Raw genomic sequence first — 23,416 nt, 5'->3', positions numbered from 1 at the left:
TGGCCGTATATGAAAAAAACGTAAGCCCCGGACCCACAATTTTGATCAAAAATGAAAATTTCAAAAGTGTCCCAATTTCTGCTTTAAACTTTAGGTACATATCCAAAATGTATCACCAAGGTGATAGAAGTTAATTCTGGTGCATGGTTTTCCAATTGGAGTCAGAAATGTGTATGACCATATATGAAAAAATACGTACGCCCCGGACCCACAATTTTGATCAAAAATGAAAATTTCAAAAGTGTCCCAATTTCTGCTTTAAACTTTAGGTACATATCCAAAATGTATCACCAAGGTGATAGAAGTTAATTCTGGTGCATGGTTTTCCAATTGGAGTCAGAAATGTGTATGGCCGTATATGAAAAAAAACATAAGCCCCGGACCCACAATTTTGATCAAAAATGAAAATTTCAAAAGTATCCCAATTTCTACTTTAAACTTTAAGTACATATCCAAAATGTATCACCAAGGTGATAGAAATTAATTCTGGTGCATGGTTTTCCAAATGGAGTCAGAAATGTGTATGACCATATATGAAAAAAAACGTAAGCCCTGGACCCACAATTTTGATCAAAAATGAAAATTTCAAAAGTGTCCCAATTTCTGCTTTAAACTTTAGGTACATATCCAAAAAGTATCACAAAGGTGATAGAAATTAATTCTGGTGCATGGTTTTCCAAATGGAGTCAGAAATGTGTATGACCATATATGAAAAAAAACGTAAGCCCCGGACCCACAATTTTGATCAAAAATGAAAATTTCAAAAGTGTCCCAATTTCTGCTTTAAACTTTAGGTACATATCCAAAATGTATCACCAAGGTGATAGAAGTTAATTCTGGTGCATGGTTTTCCAATTGGAGTCAGAAATGTGTATGACCATATATGAAAAAATACGTACGCCCCGGACCCACAATTTTGATCAAAAATGAAAATTTCAAAAGTGTCCCAATTTCTACTTTAAACTTTAGGTACATATCCAAAATGTATCACCAAGGTGATAGAAATTAATTCTGGTGCATGGTTTTCCAATTGGAGTCAGAAATGTGTATTGCCGTATATGAAATAAACGTAAGCCCCGGACCCACAATTTTGATCAAAAATGAAAATATCAAAAGTGTCACAATTTCTACTTTAAATTTTAGGTACATATCCAAAATGTATCACCAAGGTGATAGAAGTTAATTCTGGTGCATGGTTTTCCAATTGGAGTCAGAAATGTGTATGACCATATATGAAAAAATACGTACGCCCCGGACCCACAATTTTGATCAAAAATGAAAATTTCAAAAGTGTCCCAATTTCTGCTTTAAACTTTAGGTACATATCCAAAATGTATCACCAAGGTGACAGAAGTTAATTCTGGTGCATGGTTTTCCAATTGGAGTCAGAAATGTGTATGGCCGTATATGAAAAAAACGTAAGCCCCGGACCCACAATTTTGATCAAAAATGAAAATTTCAAAAGTGTCCCAATTTCTGCTTTAAACTTTAGGTACATATCCAAAATGTATCACCAAGGTGATAGAAGTTAATTCTGGTGCATGGTTTTCCAATTGGAGTCAGAAATGTGTATGGCCGTATATGAAAAAAAATATAAGCCCCGGACCCACAATTTTGATCAAAAATGAAAATTTCAAAAGTGTCCCAATTTCTGCTTTAAACTTTAGGTACATATCCAAAATGTATCACCAAGGTGACAGAAGTTAATTCTGGTGCATGGTTTTCCAATTGGAGTCAGAAATGTGTATGGCCGTATATGAAAAAAACGTAAGCCCCGGACCCACAATTTTGATCAAAAATGAAAATTTCAAAAGTGTCCCAATTTCTGCTTTAAACTTTAGGTACATATCCAAAATGTATCACCAAGGTGATAGAAGTTAATTCTGGTGCATGGTTTTCCAATTGGAGTCAGAAATGTGTATGGCCGTATATGAAAAAAAACATAAGCCCCGGACCCACAATTTTGATCAAAAATGAAAATTTCAAAAGTATCCCAATTTCTACTTTAAACTTTAAGTACATATCCAAAATGTATCACCAAGGTGATAGAAATTAATTCTGGTGCATGGTTTTCCAAATGGAGTCAGAAATGTGTATGACCATATATGAAAAAAAACGTAAGCCCTGGACCCACAATTTTGATCAAAAATGAAAATTTCAAAAGTGTCCCAATTTCTGCTTTAAACTTTAGGTACATATCCAAAAAGTATCACAAAGGTGATAGAAATTAATTCTGGTGCATGGTTTTCCAAATGGAGTCAGAAATGTGTATGACCACATATGAAAAAAAACGTAAGCCCCGGACCCACAATTTTGATCAAAAATGAAAATTTCAAAAGTGTCCCAATTTCTGCTTTAAACTTTAGGTACATATCCAAAATGTATCACCAAGGTGACAGAAGTTAATTCTGGTGCATGGTTTTCCAATTGGAGTCAGAAATGTGTATGGCCGTATATGAAAAAAACGTAAGCCCCGGACCCACAATTTTGATCAAAAATGAAAATTTCAAAAGTGTCCCAATTTCTGCTTTAAACTTTAGGTACATATCCAAAATGTATCACCAAGGTGACAGAAGTTAATTCTGGTGCATGGTTTTCCAATTGGAGTCAGAAATGTGTATGGCCGTATATGAAAAAAACGTAAGCCCCGGACCCACAATTTTGATCAAAAATGAAAATTTCAAAAGTGTCCCAATTTCTGCTTTAAACTTTAGGTACATATCCAAAATGTATCACCAAGGTGATAGAAGTTAATTCTGGTGCATGGTTTTCCAATTGGAGTCAGAAATGTGTATGGCCATATATGAAAAAAAACATAAGCCCCGGACCCACAATTTTGATCAAAAATGAAAATTTCAAAAGTGTCCCAATTTCTACTTTAAACTTTAGGTACATATCCAAAATGTATCACCAAGGTGATAGAAATTAATTCTGGTGCATGGTTTTCCAATTGGAGTCAGAAATGTGTATTGCCGTATATGAAATAAACGTAAGCCCCGGACCCACAATTTTGATCAAAAATGAAAATTTCAAAAGTGTCACAATTTCTACTTTAAATTTTAGGTACATATCCAAAATGTATCACCAAGGTGATAGAAGTTAATTCAGGTGCATGGTTTTCCAATTGGAGTCAGAAATGTGTATGACCATATATGAAAAAATACGTACGCCCCGGACCCACAATTTTGATCAAAAATGAAAATTTCAAAAGTGTCCCAATTTCTGCTTTAAACTTTAGGTACATATCCAAAATGTATCACCAAGGTGACAGAAGTTAATTCTGGTGCATGGTTTTCCAATTGGAGTCAGAAATGTGTATGGCCGTATATGAAAAAAACGTAAGCCCCGGACCCACAATTTTGATCAAAAATGAAAATTTCAAAAGTGTCCCAATTTCTGCTTTAAACTTTAGGTACATATCCAAAATGTATCACCAAGGTGATAGAAGTTAATTCTGGTGCATGGTTTTCCAATTGGAGTCAGAAATGTGTATGGCCGTATATGAAAAAAAATATAAGCCCCGGACCCACAATTTTGATCAAAAATGAAAATTTCAAAAGTGTCCCAATTTCTACTTTAAACTTTAAGTACATATCCAAAATGTATCACCAAGGTGATAGAAATTAATTCTGGTGCATGGTTTTCCAAATGGAGTCAGAAATGTGTATGACCAAATATGAAAAAAATCGTAAGCCCCGGACCCACAATTTTGATCAAAAATGAAAATTTCAAAAGTGTCCCAATTTCTGCTTTAAACTTTAGGTACATATCCAAAATGTATCACCAAGGTGACAGAAGTTAATTCTGGTGCATGGTTTTCCAATTGGAGTCAGAAATGTGTATGGCCGTATATGAAAAAAACGTAAGCCCCGGACCCACAATTTTGATCAAAAATGAAAATTTCAAAAGTGTCCCAATTTCTGCTTTAAACTTTAGGTACATATCCAAAATGTATCACCAAGGTGATAGAAGTTAATTCTGGTGCATGGTTTTCCAATTGGAGTCAGAAATGTGTATGGCCGTATATGAAAAAAAACATAAGCCCCGGACCCACAATTTTGATCAAAAATGAAAATTTCAAAAGTATCCCAATTTCTACTTTAAACTTTAAGTACATATCCAAAATGTATCACCAAGGTGATAGAAATTAATTCTGGTGCATGGTTTTCCAAATGGAGTCAGAAATGTGTATGACCATATATGAAAAAAAACGTAAGCCCTGGACCCACAATTTTGATCAAAAATGAAAATTTCAAAAGTGTCCCAATTTCTGCTTTAAACTTTAGGTACATATCCAAAAAGTATCACAAAGGTGATAGAAATTAATTCTGGTGCATGGTTTTCCAAATGGAGTCAGAAATGTGTATGACCATATATGAAAAAAAACGTAAGCCCCGGACCCACAATTTTGATCAAAAATGAAAATTTCAAAAGTGTCCTAATTTCTGCTTTAAACTTTAGGTACATATCCAAAATGTATCACCAAGGTGACAGAAGTTAATTCTGGTGCATGGTTTTCCAATTGGAGTCAGAAATGTGTATGGCCGTATATGAAAAAAACGTAAGCCCCGGACCCACAATTTTGATCAAAAATGAAAATTTCAAAAGTGTCCCAATTTCTGCTTTAAACTTTAGGTACATATCCAAAATGTATCACCAAGGTGACAGAAGTTAATTCTGGTGCATGGTTTTCCAATTGGAGTCAGAAATGTGTATGGCCGTATATGAAAAAAAACATAAGCCCCGGACCCACAATTTTGATCAAAAATGAAAATTTCAAAAGTATCCCAATTTCTACTTTAAACTTTAAGTACATATCCAAAATGTATCACCAAGGTGATAGAAATTAATTCTGGTGCATGGTTTTCCAAATGGAGTCAGAAATGTGTATGACCATATATGAAAAAAAACGTAAGCCCTGGACCCACAATTTTGATCAAAAATGAAAATTTCAAAAGTGTCCCAATTTCTGCTTTAAACTTTAGGTACATATCCAAAAAGTATCACAAAGGTGATAGAAATTAATTCTGGTGCATGGTTTTCCAAATGGAGTCAGAAATGTGTATGACCATATATGAAAAAAAACGTAAGCCCCGGACCCACAATTTTGATCAAAAATGAAAATTTCAAAAGTGTCCCAATTTCTGCTTTAAACTTTAGGTACATATCCAAAATGTATCACCAAGGTGACAGAAGTTAATTCTGGTGCATGGTTTTCCAATTGGAGTCAGAAATGTGTATGGCCGTATATGAAAAAAACGTAAGCCCCGGACCCACAATTTTGATCAAAAATGAAAATTTCAAAAGTGTCCCAATTTCTGCTTTAAACTTTAGGTACATATCCAAAATGTATCACCAAGGTGACAGAAGTTAATTCTGGTGCATGGTTTTCCAATTGGAGTCAGAAATGTGTATGGCCGTATATGAAATAAACGTAAGCCCCGGACCCACAATTTTGATCAAAAATGAAAATTTCAAAAGTGTCCCAATTTCTGCTTTAAACTTTAAGTACATATCCAAAATGTATCACCAAGGTGATAGAAATTAATTCTGGTGCATGTTTTTCCAAATGGAGTCAGAAATGTGTATTGCCGTATATGAAAAAATACGTACGCCCCGGATCCACAATTTTGATCAAAAATGAAAATTTCAAAAGTGTCCCAATTTCTGCTTTAAACTTTAGGTACATATCCAAAATGTATCACCAAGGTGACAGAAGTTAATTCTGGTGCATGGTTTTCCAATTGGAGTCAGAAATGTGTATGGCCGTATATGAAAAAAACGTAAGCCCCGGACCCACAATTTTGATCAAAAATGAAAATTTCAAAAGTGTCCCAATTTCTGCTTTAAACTTTAGGTACATATCCAAAATGTATCACCAAGGTGATAGAAGTTAATTCTGGTGCATGGTTTTCCAATTGGAGTCAGAAATGTGTATGACCATATATGAAAAAATACGTACGCCCCGGACCCACAATTTTGATCAAAAATGAAAATTTCAAAAGTGTCCCAATTTCTGCTTTAAACTTTAGGTACATATCCAAAATGTATCACCAAGGTGATAGAAGTTAATTCTGGTGCATGGTTTTCCAATTGGAGTCAGAAATGTGTATGGCCGTATATGAAAAAAAACATAAGCCCCGGACCCACAATTTTGATCAAAAATGAAAATTTCAAAAGTATCCCAATTTCTACTTTAAACTTTAAGTACATATCCAAAATGTATCACCAAGGTGATAGAAATTAATTCTGGTGCATGGTTTTCCAAATGGAGTCAGAAATGTGTATGACCATATATGAAAAAAAACGTAAGCCCTGGACCCACAATTTTGATCAAAAATGAAAATTTCAAAAGTGTCCCAATTTCTGCTTTAAACTTTAGGTACATATCCAAAAAGTATCACAAAGGTGATAGAAATTAATTCTGGTGCATGGTTTTCCAAATGGAGTCAGAAATGTGTATGACCATATATGAAAAAAAACGTAAGCCCCGGACCCACAATTTTGATCAAAAATGAAAATTTCAAAAGTGTCCCAATTTCTGCTTTAAACTTTAGGTACATATCCAAAATGTATCACCAAGGTGATAGAAGTTAATTCTGGTGCATGGTTTTCCAATTGGAGTCAGAAATGTGTATGACCATATATGAAAAAATACGTACGCCCCGGACCCACAATTTTGATCAAAAATGAAAATTTCAAAAGTGTCCCAATTTCTGCTTTAAACTTTAGGTACATATCCAAAATGTATCACCAAGGTGACAGAAGTTAATTCTGGTGCATGGTTTTCCAATTGGAGTCAGAAATGTGTATGGCCGTATATGAAAAAAACGTAAGCCCCGGACCCACAATTTTGATCAAAAATGAAAATTTCAAAAGTGTCCCAATTTCTGCTTTAAACTTTAGGTACATATCCAAAATGTATCACCAAGGTGATAGAAGTTAATTCTGGTGCATGGTTTTCCAATTGGAGTCAGAAATGTGTATGGCCGTATATGAAAAAAAATATAAGCCCCGGACCCACAATTTTGATCAAAAATGAAAATTTCAAAAGTGTCCCAATTTCTGCTTTAAACTTTAGGTACATATCCAAAATGTATCACCAAGGTGACAGAAGTTAATTCTGGTGCATGGTTTTCCAATTGGAGTCAGAAATGTGTATGGCCGTATATGAAAAAAACGTAAGCCCCGGACCCACAATTTTGATCAAAAATGAAAATTTCAAAAGTGTCCCAATTTCTGCTTTAAACTTTAGGTACATATCCAAAATGTATCACCAAGGTGATAGAAGTTAATTCTGGTGCATGGTTTTCCAATTGGAGTCAGAAATGTGTATGGCCGTATATGAAAAAAAACATAAGCCCCGGACCCACAATTTTGATCAAAAATGAAAATTTCAAAAGTATCCCAATTTCTACTTTAAACTTTAAGTACATATCCAAAATGTATCACCAAGGTGATAGAAATTAATTCTGGTGCATGGTTTTCCAAATGGAGTCAGAAATGTGTATGACCATATATGAAAAAAAACGTAAGCCCTGGACCCACAATTTTGATCAAAAATGAAAATTTCAAAAGTGTCCCAATTTCTGCTTTAAACTTTAGGTACATATCCAAAAAGTATCACAAAGGTGATAGAAATTAATTCTGGTGCATGGTTTTCCAAATGGAGTCAGAAATGTGTATGACCACATATGAAAAAAAACGTAAGCCCCGGACCCACAATTTTGATCAAAAATGAAAATTTCAAAAGTGTCCCAATTTCTGCTTTAAACTTTAGGTACATATCCAAAATGTATCACCAAGGTGACAGAAGTTAATTCTGGTGCATGGTTTTCCAATTGGAGTCAGAAATGTGTATGGCCGTATATGAAAAAAACGTAAGCCCCGGACCCACAATTTTGATCAAAAATGAAAATTTCAAAAGTGTCCCAATTTCTGCTTTAAACTTTAGGTACATATCCAAAATGTATCACCAAGGTGACAGAAGTTAATTCTGGTGCATGGTTTTCCAATTGGAGTCAGAAATGTGTATGGCCGTATATGAAAAAAACGTAAGCCCCGGACCCACAATTTTGATCAAAAATGAAAATTTCAAAAGTGTCCCAATTTCTGCTTTAAACTTTAGGTACATATCCAAAATGTATCACCAAGGTGATAGAAGTTAATTCTGGTGCATGGTTTTCCAATTGGAGTCAGAAATGTGTATGGCCATATATGAAAAAAAACATAAGCCCCGGACCCACAATTTTGATCAAAAATGAAAATTTCAAAAGTGTCCCAATTTCTACTTTAAACTTTAGGTACATATCCAAAATGTATCACCAAGGTGATAGAAATTAATTCTGGTGCATGGTTTTCCAATTGGAGTCAGAAATGTGTATTGCCGTATATGAAATAAACGTAAGCCCCGGACCCACAATTTTGATCAAAAATGAAAATTTCAAAAGTGTCACAATTTCTACTTTAAATTTTAGGTACATATCCAAAATGTATCACCAAGGTGATAGAAGTTAATTCAGGTGCATGGTTTTCCAATTGGAGTCAGAAATGTGTATGACCATATATGAAAAAATACGTACGCCCCGGACCCACAATTTTGATCAAAAATGAAAATTTCAAAAGTGTCCCAATTTCTGCTTTAAACTTTAGGTACATATCCAAAATGTATCACCAAGGTGACAGAAGTTAATTCTGGTGCATGGTTTTCCAATTGGAGTCAGAAATGTGTATGGCCGTATATGAAAAAAACGTAAGCCCCGGACCCACAATTTTGATCAAAAATGAAAATTTCAAAAGTGTCCCAATTTCTGCTTTAAACTTTAGGTACATATCCAAAATGTATCACCAAGGTGATAGAAGTTAATTCTGGTGCATGGTTTTCCAATTGGAGTCAGAAATGTGTATGGCCGTATATGAAAAAAAACATAAGCCCCGGACCCACAATTTTGATCAAAAATGAAAATTTCAAAAGTATCCCAATTTCTACTTTAAACTTTAAGTACATATCCAAAATGTATCACCAAGGTGATAGAAATTAATTCTGGTGCATGGTTTTCCAAATGGAGTCAGAAATGTGTATGACCATATATGAAAAAAAACGTAAGCCCTGGACCCACAATTTTGATCAAAAATGAAAATTTCAAAAGTGTCCCAATTTCTGCTTTAAACTTTAGGTACATATCCAAAAAGTATCACAAAGGTGATAGAAATTAATTCTGGTGCATGGTTTTCCAAATGGAGTCAGAAATGTGTATGACCATATATGAAAAAAAACGTAAGCCCCGGACCCACAATTTTGATCAAAAATGAAAATTTCAAAAGTGTCCCAATTTCTGCTTTAAACTTTAGGTACATATCCAAAATGTATCACCAAGGTGACAGAAGTTAATTCTGGTGCATGGTTTTCCAATTGGAGTCAGAAATGTGTATGGCCGTATATGAAAAAAACGTAAGCCCCGGACCCACAATTTTGATCAAAAATGAAAATTTCAAAAGTGTCCCAATTTCTGCTTTAAACTTTAGGTACATATCCAAAATGTATCACCAAGGTGACAGAAGTTAATTCTGGTGCATGGTTTTCCAATTGGAGTCAGAAATGTGTATGGCCGTATATGAAAAAAAACATAAGCCCCGGACCCACAATTTTGATCAAAAATGAAAATTTCAAAAGTATCCCAATTTCTACTTTAAACTTTAAGTACATATCCAAAATGTATCACCAAGGTGATAGAAATTAATTCTGGTGCATGGTTTTCCAAATGGAGTCAGAAATGTGTATGACCATATATGAAAAAAAACGTAAGCCCTGGACCCACAATTTTGATCAAAAATGAAAATTTCAAAAGTGTCCCAATTTCTGCTTTAAACTTTAGGTACATATCCAAAAAGTATCACAAAGGTGATAGAAATTAATTCTGGTGCATGGTTTTCCAAATGGAGTCAGAAATGTGTATGACCATATATGAAAAAAAACGTAAGCCCCGGACCCACAATTTTGATCAAAAATGAAAATTTCAAAAGTGTCCCAATTTCTGCTTTAAACTTTAGGTACATATCCAAAATGTATCACCAAGGTGATAGAAGTTAATTCTGGTGCATGGTTTTCCAATTGGAGTCAGAAATGTGTATGACCATATATGAAAAAATACGTACGCCCCGGACCCACAATTTTGATCAAAAATGAAAATTTCAAAAGTGTCCCAATTTCTGCTTTAAACTTTAGGTACATATCCAAAATGTATCACCAAGGTGACAGAAGTTAATTCTGGTGCATGGTTTTCCAATTGGAGTCAGAAATGTGTATGGCCGTATATGAAAAAAACGTAAGCCCCGGACCCACAATTTTGATCAAAAATGAAAATTTCAAAAGTGTCCCAATTTCTGCTTTAAACTTTAGGTACATATCCAAAATGTATCACCAAGGTGATAGAAGTTAATTCTGGTGCATGGTTTTCCAATTGGAGTCAGAAATGTGTATGGCCGTATATGAAAAAAAATATAAGCCCCGGACCCACAATTTTGATCAAAAATGAAAATTTCAAAAGTGTCCCAATTTCTGCTTTAAACTTTAGGTACATATCCAAAATGTATCACCAAGGTGACAGAAGTTAATTCTGGTGCATGGTTTTCCAATTGGAGTCAGAAATGTGTATGGCCGTATATGAAAAAAACGTAAGCCCCGGACCCACAATTTTGATCAAAAATGAAAATTTCAAAAGTGTCACAATTTCTGCTTTAAACTTTAGGTACATATCCAAAATGTATCACCAAGGTGATAGAAGTTAATTCTGGTGCATGGTTTTCCAATTGGAGTCAGAAATGTGTATGGCCGTATATGAAAAAAAACATAAGCCCCGGACCCACAATTTTGATCAAAAATGAAAATTTCAAAAGTATCCCAATTTCTACTTTAAACTTTAAGTACATATCCAAAATGTATCACCAAGGTGATAGAAATTAATTCTGGTGCATGGTTTTCCAAATGGAGTCAGAAATGTGTATGACCATATATGAAAAAAAACGTAAGCCCTGGACCCACAATTTTGATCAAAAATGAAAATTTCAAAAGTGTCCCAATTTCTGCTTTAAACTTTAGGTACATATCCAAAAAGTATCACAAAGGTGATAGAAATTAATTCTGGTGCATGGTTTTCCAAATGGAGTCAGAAATGTGTATGACCACATATGAAAAAAAACGTAAGCCCCGGACCCACAATTTTGATCAAAAATGAAAATTTCAAAAGTGTCCCAATTTCTGCTTTAAACTTTAGGTACATATCCAAAATGTATCACCAAGGTGACAGAAGTTAATTCTGGTGCATGGTTTTCCAATTGGAGTCAGAAATGTGTATGGCCGTATATGAAAAAAACGTAAGCCCCGGACCCACAATTTTGATCAAAAATGAAAATTTCAAAAGTGTCCCAATTTCTGCTTTAAACTTTAGGTACATATCCAAAATGTATCACCAAGGTGACAGAAGTTAATTCTGGTGCATGGTTTTCCAATTGGAGTCAGAAATGTGTATGGCCGTATATGAAAAAAACGTAAGCCCCGGACCCACAATTTTGATCAAAAATGAAAATTTCAAAAGTGTCCCAATTTCTGCTTTAAACTTTAGGTACATATCCAAAATGTATCACCAAGGTGATAGAAGTTAATTCTGGTGCATGGTTTTCCAATTGGAGTCAGAAATGTGTATGGCCATATATGAAAAAAAACATAAGCCCCGGACCCACAATTTTGATCAAAAATGAAAATTTCAAAAGTGTCCCAATTTCTACTTTAAACTTTAGGTACATATCCAAAATGTATCACCAAGGTGATAGAAATTAATTCTGGTGCATGGTTTTCCAATTGGAGTCAGAAATGTGTATTGCCGTATATGAAATAAACGTAAGCCCCGGACCCACAATTTTGATCAAAAATGAAAATTTCAAAAGTGTCACAATTTCTACTTTAAATTTTAGGTACATATCCAAAATGTATCACCAAGGTGATAGAAGTTAATTCAGGTGCATGGTTTTCCAATTGGAGTCAGAAATGTGTATGACCATATATGAAAAAATACGTACGCCCCGGACCCACAATTTTGATCAAAAATGAAAATTTCAAAAGTGTCCCAATTTCTGCTTTAAACTTTAGGTACATATCCAAAATGTATCACCAAGGTGACAGAAGTTAATTCTGGTGCATGGTTTTCCAATTGGAGTCAGAAATGTGTATGGCCGTATATGAAAAAAACGTAAGCCCCGGACCCACAATTTTGATCAAAAATGAAAATTTCAAAAGTGTCCCAATTTCTGCTTTAAACTTTAGGTACATATCCAAAATGTATCACCAAGGTGATAGAAGTTAATTCTGGTGCATGGTTTTCCAATTGGAGTCAGAAATGTGTATGGCCGTATATGAAAAAAAATATAAGCCCCGGACCCACAATTTTGATCAAAAATGAAAATTTCAAAAGTGTCCCAATTTCTACTTTAAACTTTAAGTACATATCCAAAATGTATCACCAAGGTGATAGAAATTAATTCTGGTGCATGGTTTTCCAAATGGAGTCAGAAATGTGTATGACCAAATATGAAAAAAATCGTAAGCCCCGGACCCACAATTTTGATCAAAAATGAAAATTTCAAAAGTGTCCCAATTTCTGCTTTAAACTTTAGGTACATATCCAAAATGTATCACCAAGGTGACAGAAGTTAATTCTGGTGCATGGTTTTCCAATTGGAGTCAGAAATGTGTATGGCCGTATATGAAAAAAACGTAAGCCCCGGACCCACAATTTTGATCAAAAATGAAAATTTCAAAAGTGTCCCAATTTCTGCTTTAAACTTTAGGTACATATCCAAAATGTATCACCAAGGTGATAGAAGTTAATTCTGGTGCATGGTTTTCCAATTGGAGTCAGAAATGTGTATGGCCGTATATGAAAAAAAACATAAGCCCCGGACCCACAATTTTGATCAAAAATGAAAATTTCAAAAGTATCCCAATTTCTACTTTAAACTTTAAGTACATATCCAAAATGTATCACCAAGGTGATAGAAATTAATTCTGGTGCATGGTTTTCCAAATGGAGTCAGAAATGTGTATGACCATATATGAAAAAAAACGTAAGCCCTGGACCCACAATTTTGATCAAAAATGAAAATTTCAAAAGTGTCCCAATTTCTGCTTTAAACTTTAGGTACATATCCAAAATGTATCACCAAGGTGACAGAAGTTAATTCTGGTGCATGGTTTTCCAATTGGAGTCAGAAATGTGTATGGCCGTATATGAAAAAAAACATAAGCCCCGGACCCACAATTTTGATCAAAAATGAAAATTTCAAAAGTATCCCAATTTCTACTTTAAACTTTAAGTACATATCCAAAATGTATCACCAAGGTGATAGAAATTAATTCTGGTGCATGGTTTTCCAAATGGAGTCAGAAATGTGTATGACCATATATGAAAAAAAACGTAAGCCCTGGACCCACAATTTTGATCAAAAATGAAAATTTCAAAAGTGTCCCAATTTCTGCTTTAAACTTTAGGTACATATCCAAAAAGTATCACAAAGGTGATAGAAATTAATTCTGGTGCATGGTTTTCCAAATGGAGTCAGAAATGTGTATGACCATATATGAAAAAAAACGTAAGCCCCGGACCCACAATTTTGATCAAAAATGAAAATTTCAAAAGTGTCCCAATTTCTGCTTTAAACTTTAGGTACATATCCAAAATGTATCACCAAGGTGACAGAAGTTAATTCTGGTGCATGGTTTTCCAATTGGAGTCAGAAATGTGTATGGCCGTATATGAAAAAAACGTAAGCCCCGGACCCACAATTTTGATCAAAAATGAAAAATTCAAAAGTGTCCCAATTTCTGCTTTAAACTTTAGGTACATATCCAAAATGTATCACCAAGGTGACAGAAGTTAATTCTGGTGCATGGTTTTCCAATTGGAGTCAGAAATGTGTATGGCCGTATATGAAATAAACGTAAGCCCCGGACCCACAATTTTGATCAAAAATGAAAATTTCAAAAGTGTCCCAATTTCTGCTTTAAACTTTAAGTACATATCCAAAATGTATCACCAAGGTGATAGAAATTAATTCTGGTGCATGTTTTTCCAAATGGAGTCAGAAATGTGTATTGCCGTATATGAAAAAATACGTACGCCCCGGATCCACAATTTTGATCAAAAATGAAAATTTCAAAAGTGTCCCAATTTCTGCTTTAAACTTTAGGTACATATCCAAAATGTATCACCAAGGTGACAGAAGTTAATTCTGGTGCATGGTTTTCCAATTGGAGTCAGAAATGTGTATGGCCGTATATGAAAAAAACGTAAGCCCCGGACCCACAATTTTGATCAAAAATGAAAATTTCAAAAGTGTCCCAATTTCTGCTTTAAACTTTAGGTACATATCCAAAATGTATCACCAAGGTGATAGAAGTTAATTCTGGTGCATGGTTTTCCAATTGGAGTCAGAAATGTGTATGGCCGTATATGAAAAAAAATATAAGCCCCGGACCCACAATTTTGATCAAAAATGAAAATTTCAAAAGTGTCCCAATTTCTACTTTAAACTTTAAGTACATATCCAAAATGTATCACCAAGGTGATAGAAATTAATTCTGGTGCATGGTTTTCCAAATGGAGTCAGAAATGTGTATGACCATATATGAAAAAAAACGTAAGCCCCGGACCCACAATTTTGATCAAAAATGAAAATTTCAAAAGTGTCCCAATTTCTGCTTTAAACTTTAGGTACATATCCAAAATGTATCACCAAGGTGACAGAAGTTAATTCTGGTGCATGGTTTTCCAATTGGAGTCAGAAATGTGTATGGCCGTATATGAAAAAAAACATAAGCCCCGGACCCACAATTTTGATCAAAAATGAAAATTTCAAAAGTATCCCAATTTCTACTTTAAACTTTAAGTACATATCCAAAATGTATCACCAAGGTGATAGAAATTAATTCTGGTGCATGGTTTTCCAAATGGAGTCAGAAATGTGTATGACCATATATGAAAAAAAACGTAAGCCCTGGACCCACAATTTTGATCAAAAATGAAAATTTCAAAAGTGTCCCAATTTCTGCTTTAAACTTTAGGTACATATCCAAAAAGTATCACAAAGGTGATAGAAATTAATTCTGGTGCATGGTTTTCCAAATGGAGTCAGAAATGTGTATGACCATATATGAAAAAAAACGTAAGCCCCGGACCCACAATTTTGATCAAAAATGAAAATTTCAAAAGTGTCCCAATTTCTGCTTTAAACTTTAGGTACATATCCAAAATGTATCACCAAGGTGACAGAAGTTAATTCTGGTGCATGGTTTTCCAATTGGAGTCAGAAATGTGTATGGCCGTATATGAAAAAAACGTAAGCCCCGGACCCACAATTTTGATCAAAAATGAAAATTTCAAAAGTGTCCCAATTTCTGCTTTAAACTTTAGGTACATATCCAAAATGTATCACCAAGGTGACAGAAGTTAATTCTGGTGCATGGTTTTCCAATTGGAGTCAGAAATGTGTATGGCCGTATATGAAAAAAAACATAAGCCCCGGACCCACAATTTTGATCAAAAATGAAAATTTCAAAAGTATCCCAATTTCTACTTTAAACTTTAAGTACATATCCAAAATGTATCACCAAGGTGATAGAAATTAATTCTGGTGCATGGTTTTCCAAATGGAGTCAGAAATGTGTATGACCATATATGAAAAAAAACATAAGCCCTGGACCCACAATTTTGATCAAAAATGAAAATTTCAAAAGTGTCCCAATTTCTGCTTTAAACTTTAGGTACATATCCAAAAAGTATCACAAAGGTGATAGAAATTAATTCTGGTGCATGGTTTTCCAAATGGAGTCAGAAATGTGTATGACCATATATGAAAAAAAACGTAAGCCCCGGACCCACAATTTTGATCAAAAATGAAAATTTCAAAAGTGTCCCAATTTCTGCTTTAAACTTTAGGTACATATCCAAAATGTATCACCAAGGTGACAGAAGTTAATTCTGGTGCATGGTTTTCCAATTGGAGTCAGAAATGTGTATGGCCGTATATGAAAAAAACGTAAGCCCCGGACCCACAATTTTGATCAAAAATGAAAATTTCAAAAGTGTCCCAATTTCTGCTTTAAACTTTAGGTACATATCCAAAATGTATCACCAAGGTGACAGAAGTTAATTCTGGTGCATGGTTTTCCAATTGGAGTCAGAAATGTGTATGGCCGTATATGAAATAAACGTAAGCCCCGGACCCACAATTTTGATCAAAAATGAAAATTTCAAAAGTGTCACAATTTCTACTTAAAATTTTAGGTACATATCCAAAATGTATCACCAAGGTGATAGAAGTTAATTCTGGTGCATGGTTTTCCAATTGGAGTCAGAAATGTGTATGACCATATATGAAAAAATACGTACGCCCCGGACCCACAATTTTGATCAAAAATGAAAATTTCAAAAGTGTCCCAATTTCTGCTTTAAACTTTAGGTACATATCCAAAATGTATCACCAAGGTGACAGAAGTTAATTCTGGTGCATGGTTTTCCAATTGGAGTCAGAAATGTGTATGGCCGTATATGACATAAACGTAAGCCCCGGACCCACAATTTTGATCAAAAATGAAAATTTCAAAAGTGTCCCAATTTCTGCTTTAAACTTTAAGTACATATCCAAAATGTATCACCAAGGTGATAGAAATTAATTCTGGTGCATGGTTTTCCAAATGGAGTCAGAAATGTGTATTGCCGTATATGAAAAAATACGTACGCCCCGGACCCACAATTTTGATCAAAAATGAAAATTTCAAAAGTGTCCCAATTTCTGCTTTAAACTTTAGGTACATATCCAAAATGTATCACCAAGGTGACAGAAGTTAATTCTGGTGCATGGTTTTCCAATTGGAGTCAGAAATGTGTATGGCCGTATATGAAAAAAACGTAAGCCCCGGACCCACAATTTTGATCAAAAATGAAAATTTCAAAAGTGTCCCAATTTCTGCTTTAAACTTTAGGTACATATCCAAAATGTATCACCAAGGTGATAGAAGTTAATTCTGGTGCATGGTTTTCCAATTGGAGTCAGAAATGTGTATGGCCGTATATGAAAAAAAATATAAGCCCCGGACCCACAATTTTGATCAAAAATGAAAATTTCAAAAGTGTCCCAATTTCTACTTTAAACTTTAAGTACATATCCAAAATGTATCACCAAGGTGATAGAAATTAATTCTGGTGCATGGTTTTCCAAATGGAGTCAGAAATGTGTATGACCATATATGAAAAAAAACGTAAGCCCCGGACCCACAATTTTGATCAAAAATGAAAATTTCAAAAGTGTCCCAATTTCTGCTTTAAACTTTAGGTACATATCCAAAATGTATCACCAAGGTGACAGAAGTTAATTCTGGTGCATGGTTTTCCAATTGGAGTCAGAAATGTGTATGGCCGTATATGAAAAAAACGTAAGCCCCGGACCCACAATTTTGATCAAAAATGAAAATTTCAAAAGTGTCCCAATTTCTGCTTTAAACTTTAGGTACATATCCAAAATGTATCACCAAGGTGATAGAAGTTAATTCTGGTGCATGGTTTTCCAATTGGAGTCAGAAATGTGTATGGCCGTATATGAAAAAAAACATAAGCCCCGGACCCACAATTTTGATCAAAAATGAAAATTTCAAAAGTGTCCCAATTTCTACTTTAAACTTTAGGTACATATCCAAAATGTATCACCAAGGTGATAGGAGTTAATTCTGGTGCATGGTTTTCCAATTGGAGTCAGAAATGTGTATGGCCGTATATGAAAAAAACGTAAGCCCCGGACCCACAATTTTGATCAAAAATGAAAATTTCAAAAGTGTCCCAATTTCTGCTTTAAACTTTAAGTACATATCCAAAATGTATCACCAAGGTGATAGAAATTAATTCTGGTGCATGGTTTTCCAAATGGAGTCAGAAATGTGTATGACCATATATGAAAAAAAACGTAAGCCCCGGACCCACAATTTTGATCAAAAATGAAAATTTCAAAAGTGTCCCAATTTCTGCTTTAAACTTTAGGTACATATCCAAAATTTATCACCAAGGTGACAGAAGTTAATTCTGGTGCATGGTTTTCCAATTGGAGTCAGAAATGTGTATGGCCGTATATGAAAAAAACGTAAGCCCCGGACCCACAATTTTGATCAAAAATGAAAATTTCAAAAGTGTCCCAATTTCTACTTTAAACTTTAAGTACATATCCAAAATGTATCACCAAGGTGATAGAAATTAATTCTGGTGCATGGTTTTCCAAATGGAGTCAGAAATGTGTATGACCATATATGAAAAAAAACGTAAGCCCCGGACCCACAATTTTGATCAAAAATGAAAATTTCAAAAGTGTCCCAATTTCTGCTTTAAACTTTAGGTACATATCCAAAATGTATCACCAAGGTGACAGAAGTTAATTCTGGTGCATGGTTTTCCAATTGGAGACAGAAATGTGTATGGCCGTATATGAAAAAAACGTAAGCCCCGGACCCACAATTTTGATCAAAAATGAAAATTTCAAAAGTGTCCCAATTTCTGCTTTAAACTTTAGGTACATATCCAAAATGTATCACCAAGGTGATAGAAATTAATTCTGGTGCATGGTTTTTCAATTGGAGTCAGAAATGTGTATGACCATATATGAAAAAATACGTAAGCCCCGGACCCACAATTTTGATCAAAAATGAAAATTTCAAAAGTGTCCCAATTTCTGCTTTAAACTTTAGGTACATATCCAAAATGTATCACCAAGGTGATAGGAGTTAATTCTGGTGCATGGTTTTCCAATTGGAGTCAGAAATGTGTATGGCCGTATATGAAAAAAACGTAAGCCCCGGACCCACAATTTTGATCAAAAATGAAAATTTCAAAAGTGTCCCAATTTCTGCTTTAAACTTTAAGTACATATCCAAAATGTATCACCAAGGTGATAGAAATTAATTCTGGTGCATGGTTTTCCAAATGGAGTCAGAAATGTGTATGACCATATATGAAAAAAAACGTAAGCCCCGGACCCACAATTTTGATCAAAAATGAAAATTTCAAAAGTGTCCCAATTTCTGCTTTAAACTTTAGGTACATATCCAAAATGTATCACCAAGGTGACAGAAGTTAATTCTGGTGCATGGTTTTCCAATTGGAGTCAGAAATGTGTATGGCCGTATATGAAATAAACGTAAGCCCCGGACCCACAATTTTGATCAAAAATGAAAATTTCAAAAGTGTCACAATTTCTACTTAAAATTTTAGGTACATATCCAAAATGTATCACCAAGGTGATAGAAGTTAATTCTGGTGCATGGTTTTCCAATTGGAGTCAGAAATGTGTATGACCATATATGAAAAAATACGTACGCCCCGGACCCACAATTTTGATCAAAAATGAAAATTTCAAAAGTGTCCCAATTTCTGCTTTAAACTTTAGGTACATATCCAAAATGTATCACCAAGGTGACAGAAGTTAATTCTGGTGCATGGTTTTCCAATTGGAGTCAGAAATGTGTATGGCCGTATATGACATAAACGTAAGCCCCGGACCCACAATTTTGATCAAAAATGAAAATTTCAAAAGTGTCCCAATTTCTGCTTTAAACTTTAAGTACATATCCAAAATGTATCACCAAGGTGATAGAAATTAATTCTGGTGCATGGTTTTCCAAATGGAGTCAGAAATGTGTATTGCCGTATATGAAAAAATACGTACGCCCCGGACCCACAATTTTGATCAAAAATGAAAATTTCAAAAGTGTCCCAATTTCTGCTTTAAACTTTAGGTACATATCCAAAATGTATCACCAAGGTGACAGAAGTTAATTCTGGTGCATGGTTTTCCAATTGGAGTCAGAAATGTGTATGGCCGTATATGAAAAAAACGTAAGCCCCGGACCCACAATTTTGATCAAAAATGAAAATTTCAAAAGTGTCCCAATTTCTGCTTTAAACTTTAGGTACATATCCAAAATGTATCACCAAGGTGATAGAAGTTAATTCTGGTGCATGGTTTTCCAATTGGAGTCAGAAATGTGTATGGCCGTATATGAAAAAAAATATAAGCCCCGGACCCACAATTTTGATCAAAAATGAAAATTTCAAAAGTGTCCCAATTTCTACTTTAAACTTTAAGTACATATCCAAAATGTATCACCAAGGTGATAGAAATTAATTCTGGTGCATGGTTTTCCAAATGGAGTCAGAAATGTGTATGACCATATATGAAAAAAAACGTAAGCCCCGGACCCACAATTTTGATCAAAAATGAAAATTTCAAAAGTGTCCCAATTTCTGCTTTAAACTTTAGGTACATATCCAAAATGTATCACCAAGGTGACAGAAGTTAATTCTGGTGCATGGTTTTCCAATTGGAGTCAGAAATGTGTATGGCCGTATATGAAAAAAACGTAAGCCCCGGACCCACAATTTTGATCAAAAATGAAAATTTCAAAAGTGTCCCAATTTCTACTTTAAACTTTAGGTACATATCCAAAATGTATCACCAAGGTGATAGGAGTTAATTCTGGTGCATGGTTTTCCAATTGGAGTCAGAAATGTGTATGGCCGTATATGAAAAAAACGTAAGCCCCGGACCCACAATTTTGATCAAAAATGAAAATTTCAAAAGTGTCCCAATTTCTGCTTTAAACTTTAAGTACATATCCAAAATGTATCACCAAGGTGATAGAAATTAATTCTGGTGCATGGTTTTCCAAATGGAGTCAGAAATGTGTATGACCATATATGAAAAAAAACGTAAGCCCCGGACCCACAATTTTGATCAAAAATGAAAATTTCAAAAGTGTCCCAATTTCTGCTTTAAACTTTAGGTACATATCCAAAATTTATCACCAAGGTGACAGAAGTTAATTCTGGTGCATGGTTTTCCAATTGGAGTCAGAAATGTGTATGGCCGTATATGAAAAAAACGTAAGCCCCGGACCCACAATTTTGATCAAAAATGAAAATTTCAAAAGTGTCCCAATTTCTACTTTAAACTTTAAGTACATATCCAAAATGTATCACCAAGGTGATAGAAATTAATTCTGGTGCATGGTTTTCCAAATGGAGTCAGAAATGTGTATGACCATATATGAAAAAAAACGTAAGCCCCGGACCCACAATTTTGATCAAAAATGAAAATTTCAAAAGTGTCCCAATTTCTGCTTTAAACTTTAGGTACATATCCAAAATGTATCACCAAGGTGACAGAAGTTAATTCTGGTGCATGGTTTTCCAATTGGAGACAGAAATGTGTATGGCCGTATATGAAAAAAACGTAAGCCCCGGACCCACAATTTTGATCAAAAATGAAAATTTCAAAAGTGTCCCAATTTCTGCTTTAAACTTTAGGTACATATCCAAAATGTATCACCAAGGTGATAGAAATTAATTCTGGTGCATGGTTTTTCAATTGGAGTCAGAAATGTGTATGACCATATATGAAAAAATACGTAAGCCCCGGACCCACAATTTTGATCAAAAATGAAAATTTCAAAAGTGTCCCAATTTCTGCTTTAAACTTTAGGTACATATCCAAAATGTATCACCAAGGTGATAGGAGTTAATTCTGGTGCATGGTTTTCCAATTGGAGTCAGAAATGTGTATGGCCGTATATGAAAAAAACGTAAGCCCCGGACCCACAATTTTGATCAAAAATGAAAATTTCAAAAGTGTCCCAATTTCTGCTTTAAACTTTAAGTACATATCCAAAATGTATCACCAAGGTGATAGAAATTAATTCTGGTGCATGGTTTTCCAAATGGAGTCAGAAATGTGTATGACCATATATGAAAAAAAACGTAAGCCCCGGACCCACAATTTTGATCAAAAATGAAAATTTCAAAAGTGTCCCAATTTCTGCTTTAAACTTTATGTACATATCCAAAATGTATCACCAAGGTGACAGAAGTTAATTCTGGTGCATGGTTTTCCAATTGGAGTCAGAAATGTGTATGGCCGTATATGAAAAAAACGTAAGCCCCGGACCCACAATTTTGATCAAAAATGAAAATTTCAAAAGTGTCCCAATTTCTGCTTTAAACTTTAGGTACATATCCAAAATGTATCACCAAGGTGATAGAAGTTAATTCTGGTGCATGGTTTTCCAATTGGAGTCAGAAATGTGTATGGCCGTATATGAAAAAAAACATAAGCCCCGGACCCACAATTTTGATCAAAAATGAAAATTTCAAAAGTGTCCAAATTTCTACTTTAAACTTTAGGTACATATCCAAAATGTATCACCAAGGTGATAGAAATTAATTCTGGTGCATGGTTTTCCAATTGGAGTCAGAAATGTGTATGACCATATATGAAAAAATACGTAAGCCCCGGACCCACAATTTTGATCAAAAATGAAAATTTCAAAAGTGTCCCAATTTCTGCTTTAAACTTTAGGTACATATCCAAAATGTATCACCAAGGGGATAGTAGTTAATTCTGGTGCATGGTTTTCAAATTGGAGTCAGAAATGTGTATGGCCGTATATGAAAAAAACGTAAGCCCCGGACCCAAAATTTTGATCAAAAATGAAAATTTCAAAAGTGTCCCAATTTCTGCTTTAAACTTTAGGTACATATCTAAAATGTATCACCAAGGTGATAGAAATTAATTCTGGTGCATGTTTTTCCAATTGGAGTCAGAAATGTGTATGGCCGTATATGAAAAAAACGTAAGCCCCAGACCCACAATTTTGATCAAAAATGAAAATTTCAAAAGTGTCCCAATTTCTGCTTTAAACTTTAGGTACATATCCAAAAAGTATCACCAAGGTGATAGAAATTAATTCTGGTGCATGGTTTTCCAAATGGAGTCAGAAATGTGTATGACCATATATGAAAAAAAAACGTAAGCCCCGGACCCACAATTTTGATCAAAAATGAAAATTTCAAAAGTGTCCCAATTTCTGCTTTAAACTTTAGGTACATATCCAAAATGTATCACCAAGGTGACAGAAGTTAATTCTGGTGCATGGTTTTCCAATTGGAGTCAGAAATGTGTATGGCCGTATATGAAAAAAACGTAAGCCCCGGACCCACAATTTTGATCAAAAATGAAAATTTCAAAAGTGTCCCAATTTCTGCTTTAAACTTTAGGTACATATCCAAAATGTATCACCAAGGTGATAGAAATTAATTCTGGTGCATGGTTTTCCAATTGGAGTCAGAAATGTGTATGGCCGTATATGAAAAAAACGTAAGCCCCGGACCCACAATTTTGATCAAAAATGAAAATTTCAAAAGTGTCCCAATTTCTGCTTTAAACTTTAGGTACATATCCAAAATGTATCACCAAGGTGATAGAAGTTAATTCTGGTGCATGGTTTTCCAATTGGAGTCAGAAATGTGTATGGCCGTATATGAAAAAA

This window comes from Pseudophryne corroboree, unplaced genomic scaffold (assembly GCF_028390025.1).
Source record: "Pseudophryne corroboree isolate aPseCor3 unplaced genomic scaffold, aPseCor3.hap2 scaffold_416, whole genome shotgun sequence".
NCBI lineage: Eukaryota > Metazoa > Chordata > Amphibia > Anura > Myobatrachidae > Pseudophryne > Pseudophryne corroboree.
The sequence above is the reverse complement of the archived record's forward strand: the minus strand, read 5'-3'. Positions refer to the sequence as shown.